We start from the raw sequence: 6000 nt of genomic DNA, 5'->3' as shown, positions 1-6000 counted from the left end.
TATGTGCTTCGTAGATAATGGAAAAGCGTTCGATTGTTCGCACAGACTCACACTCTGGAAAATACTAGAATCATATGGCGTGCCTATTGAACTAGTCGAACTTATTAAAGCCGTTCACTCATTCGAATCATAATAAACGATGATGTCACAGATTGCTTTGAGGTCACCGCCGGAGTTCGTCAAGGTTGCGTCCTTGCACCTTTCCTTTTTATAATCCTTATATACTTCATCTTAAAGAAATCAATTCCACTAGATCGTAGAATATCTATCTCCTCCTTTCGAAAACTCTGCGACCAAGAGTATGCAGAAGATGCGGTCACAATTTACGATTTGGTCAGGGGTCTTCAGGCTACTGTAGATAGCCTAAATAGGTACTCCGCATGCATGGGTTAAAAATCAATTTTACAAAAAACCATGTACTGTGTAACACTTCATGCCTTGATGCCCAAAATCCCCTGACTCTGTCAAACCGAGTCATCGAAAAGGTCGTGAGTTTTAAATACCTGGAAGTATATATTACGGAAAATGGCAGTATTCAAAAAGAACTGGGAGTGCGGCTAGGAATAGCAGGCGCTACATTCAACAGTATGAAGACTGTCTGGATATTGGATATTTACTCAGTGAACACCATATCCGAATTAAATAAGCGAATGAATCATTAATTGAATCATTCATTTCCGGTATACCATAGACAATAGACAGAAATTTATTTGGAGACAAACATTGTTTTTCGAGAGAAATATCCGTGCTTACTAAAAAGTAAGTACCTTTATTACTCATATTACGTGAAAATGACAAATTAGTGACATTCTAAAAATACGTGTTATTTTTTTTTTTCAAATATGTCATCCTCATGGTGTAATGGTCAGCGCGTTTTCCTATCATGCCAGAGGTCTCGGGTTCGATTCCTTGCATGGTTGACATGAAATATTTATTTAAAAAGGGTGTTTTTACACAAAAAAATATTTTATAGTCCCTGGACTGGTACCTGAAGCATGAGACTGATCATCTTACTTTTATGTACGTTCAAATTATCAAGATACGCTGCGATTGGTGTACCAATGCAGTGTCCTGTGCACCATTAGGTGCGGAGAGGGAATGATGATGATGATTTTTTTTCGAAATTACTATTGTTTTATATTTTAACATGTTGGAATGGCGAATATTGTAGTGGGGATGGTTTCATTCACGTTATCGCGGGGGATCAGACGCACAGGGGTAGCCGGTCAGCTGCGATGTTAGAAGAGTAACGTTGCGGGACCGAGACAACAAAACATGGGCAATAAATCGTAGGTACCCGTTTCGGCCACACGTTGCAAGTGTTTAAATAAATAAATTACCAATTTTTAAATAATGCATGAAAAAACTTTCTTTGTGTATTATCAGATGATGTCTGTCAGCTTCATATTACCACGCTAAAGTTTCACAAAAATGTATTAAACTTTCCACGCTTTTCGCTTTGAGGCTTTTGAAAAATTGACTGAAACTACATTTCATCGTATGTTATTATAAAACTTTCAGGCGAAAAATGTATAAGCAGTGTTCACGCTTTGTGTTGTGTGGATTTTTTGTAAATGTAAAGCCAGGTTAGTGTAATGTACTCAAAAAATAAATTTAGCAGCAAAAGGGGGATGATTTTCAATCAAATCAATTAAATGCTCAAATTTTCAATGCGTATAGGAAAACATGTTTTTTATACATTTTTTCGTAACACTAAACTTCTTCATTTTCAAATAAATAAATAATGTCCCATTACTATAATTATCACAATTTAAAAATTTTCACTATCATCAAAATTATTTTATAAAACTTTATAAAAGTAGACATTGTATTTATTTTATATTATGAAAACAAAAAGGTCTCTTTTCTATACCATTATTTCGAAAATAAGCGATCAATTTTTATGTGGAATTTTCAGGAAGGTACAATACAGCCCCATAAATAAGGGAAATTCTCCCCCTAAAGAAACTTTTCCTTGAACACACAATATTCAATATTATTTATGAACAATATCGTCCCATTATTAGTTTGAAATTATTTTACCGAAGATAATAACTTTTAAGCAAAATTTTGTAATTTACCCTTTTAGGCACTCTCTCATATCATTTATATTTAAAGTACATTTAATAATACAGTTCAGTGTGTGAAATAGAACCAGTACCCTAAACGAGTGTTTTAAACTCAATGACTACTCGCGGGTGAAAATTTCGATAAAAAAAACCCAGTGGAATCAAGCCCGCCTCGTGGTGAAATGGTTGAAGCTTTCCCTTGCCATGCTTGGGATCCTAGGTTTTATTCCTGGCCGGACGGAAATAAAATACTGATTTTGAAGTTTCTACACTACATTGTTTCATTGTTCCAGGACTGGCACCTGAAGATTTAAACTGTTCGCTGATCTAAGAAGTGAAAATTAATCGAAAATATTGTTGTTAACTCTTGTGTTGCTGTGATAAAACACGAGTATACATAGGATACAGGATATGATAAATATATCTCTTTTATTTATTTGAATGAAGAAGTTGTATTTTTTTAATCTTCAAATTCGTCATTTTTTCGTCGGATGTGGAAAGTAAAATTTGTATAAATATGCTGAATTTAATGCAAAAAATATTTATCCATACGCGAAGAATAATTATACGAATGAAAGTTATAACCAATACCACAATAATAAATATGTTTTACTGTATAAGAAAGAGCACGAGAATAAAACTTATGATAAAAAAGACCGCGACGCTGTTCTGTGGCTGGTGTTTGTGTGAAAAGGACAAAAACAAAAAAAGAAATTCGTTTAATCAGTCAGTTATTGGCAGTAGGTGAGAGTGCACGCTGGTTAAATGACCGGTGTTTTTATGATTTTTATTTTTTAATTGTATCCTTATTTTATATAAATTATGGGAAAAGAATTATTCAACAGTATGTCTCTATGTTTTTTTAAATTTTAAATGCCTAAACTTCAGAACATTCTGTATTTTGTTTGTGATAACACGATGTTACATCACCGCGTGTAAAGGAATTTCGTAGCAGAGCCTTTTAAGAGTTAAAATATATATGTTTCGAAGGTTGTAAAATCATTTTTTTTTTCTGTACTTCTGATGTCACTGAACATTTTTCCTAAACAGCTTAACCGATTTACGTGCAATTTTCAGCGAAATGTAGATCTTTGCGCTGCGTGTGTTCGTAGATACTAAAATTTTCAATCTAATCTGTAAAAATAAAGTTAGGAGAATAAATCTTTTTTCATCGACCTACCACGGTTGCGTTCGACGAGAATGCATGCACAAAAAAATTTAAGGATGTTGTTTTTTGTGTTTAAAAAAGTTTGTTTTTGAATGTTTACAAACAGCATTCGCTTTATATGGATCCCAATCATATTCTTTCTTTACACGCCTTATAATTTTTACCCATTTAATTTTTTTTCATGGATTTTCAGTAATGATAAAATAATATTAACTGACATTTAATACATTTTTAAAAATCACATTGCTACCTTAAGTAGACCCCCTTTGGTAGAAAAGCAGAATTTGACATATGAAAATGAATTATTTTAAGTTTTGTAATTCAACCATAAACAAGTATCTAGGAACCTACTTAAATGCAATGTTTAAATATCAATAATTTTTAGTTTTAGAATTAAATCATAAACAAGTACCTAGATACCCACTTATCAATGAAAAGGCTTTTTTTTTCATCTGAACCCGAGCAGTTTTTGTACGCTTTCACAACACAACCAGTCATTTTTATTTTCATTTCTTTTAGCTTCGAATTAAATGTCAAGATCACGCAAAACCAGTTTATCCTAAAATTCGAATATCGAAAAAACGTTTGTTGAAGCAACTAATAGAAGGCAAGCAAACGTTCGGGCAAGACAGCGTCTGTCGGTTTCGCTAGTAGATAATATTATATAAATAAAAAAGTAAATAAAATCTGGGCGTTATTATTCTCTCCAGAATCAAGTCGTTAGTAAGTTATCTTATTATAATTATATGTATACATTTTTTATTTCTTTTATTGCTTTTTGTCCAGAGATATCTGTATCGGACTTTTTTTTCCAAGAAACCAATTAAATTTATAGTGTACTAGCCATTTGTAGAAAAGGAAAATAAAGGACAGGAAAAGAGGAGAGATTAAGGAAGAGAATGAAGATTCTTCATGTGACAGAGCTACTGTAGAAAGAGATTTGTAAGTGTCGAGCCGTATGGACAGTATATGATTTAGAGAAGAAGGAAAAATTGTGGAAAGGAATTGAGGCTGCTTTGAGAATAAGAACGAAGAGGTAAACCATGAACTGACTTTAAATTTTGTAATTGAAAAAAAACTATTTAAATTAAGGAAATTTTTGTCAATAATTTCAGTTTTCGCACATGATATGAATAGGAAAAACAGGAATGAAAGTAGACTACACTGAATGCTAATCGCTTGTCAAAATGCGATCTCTTGATTGCAAAATCTTAGAGTAATAGAGCCCCCATACGGAGATAAACCATTCTATGATTATTGACCACGAAGTTAGCCTCAGATTACAGCAATACAACGGGCCTAAGGTACATGGGTTGAGAATTGCCCAGCGCTACCCAAAACCGCCTGTTACACGCTTGTTGTTGAACTAAAATCCAAACTAAAACCAAACCAAACATTTTAAACGCTTAAGGGCTTCTCTTGAGAATTATTACTCTGAGGGTATTACTCTGAGGACACAACTATGTACGATTGGTACACAAATGCCGAGATCCGTACATTATGCAAGGCTGAAATAAGCAATAACGACCAAATCAAGATAGTAGTTCTGCGCTGGTTTGGACATGTAGAGCGAATGGACAGCGCTATCGCTTTACCGTTCAATAACGGTAAAAAAATTACTATGCGAATATTGATGGATCCAGAAATCTTTATGATTTTTAAAAGATTTATGAATGTATAGGAAGCGAGATCTGGATGCAAAGACAGAGTGATATGGCGTTCTATCTTCTCCCTACCCTTGCGGGGAAACGGCGTGACGATTTTATTATATTATGAAGCTATTATTTAAAATTATTAGCAGGAAAGAACATTGTTATTATTATATACACGCTTAACCCTTCAGTTCTTCTCTCGTCTGTCATTTGTCACCCCACTTGCAAGTTGCAAGCAGTCATCCCTTTCATCGCCCGACGCCAGACGGGGTCCAATTAACCCGATGGGTAATTATCACCCCGTAAGAACGCCGTCTTTATGGAACTTTGAATGACTTTCGTTCCGTGAAGGGTTATGCACATAACTCGAAAGATCGCAAAAGGGAAACCCTTAATTAAGTGCAACCCCACGACCGTACCTGTGAATACTAATATGAGAATAATTTGTTCAATTTCGTGCGAGTATATTAAACATAAGCCTCGGTTTAATTTCGGATGTTAGTTGTGCAGCGACCTTTAGGTGATTTGTATCAAAAATGGCGCAACTTAATAATAATTGCAATCTGTCACGATCTAATAAATGTCTACTAAAAAACGCATGTATTTTTTGAACACCCATCGAAGAAATTTCACCTTTTTTACCATTTATTTATTACATACGCCCAGAGGGCTTTTACAAGACAGGTTTAAAATTAAAATGCACGTGTTTCATGATATGGCAAGACAATATTTTCATGTTCCCAACCATGTCACCAGAAGTCAAAAGTTGCTATTTGTTTAATCATCTAAGAGCAACTTTTGTTTTAGTGCCCCAATGTCCAGAATGTGTAGATTAGTCAATTCGTCACATAACTTGGAATTCTTTGGGATAGATCTTCCGGCTTTTCGTAGATCTCTTCGTCACTAAAACAGTGAGGGATGAAGATGGATTAACATGGTTCAGCATGTTTATCGTGTTTGTGAAAATATTGTATACCATTATTTTATTGCCCTTTTTTGTTTTTTGTTATTTTGATTCAGTTTCTTGTTTATATGTTTCTTCATGTAACTGTTATAATTGGCTTAGGCCGTATATATCGAGGCTTTACTGACATAATGCATTAAGTCATTA

Source organism: Micrasema longulum, unplaced genomic scaffold (genome assembly GCF_059751315.1).
Source record: "Micrasema longulum isolate JH-2025_06_02 unplaced genomic scaffold, ASM5975131v1 h1tg001802l, whole genome shotgun sequence".
Taxonomy (NCBI): domain Eukaryota; kingdom Metazoa; phylum Arthropoda; class Insecta; order Trichoptera; family Brachycentridae; genus Micrasema; species Micrasema longulum.
The sequence above is the reverse complement of the archived record's forward strand: the minus strand, read 5'-3'. Positions refer to the sequence as shown.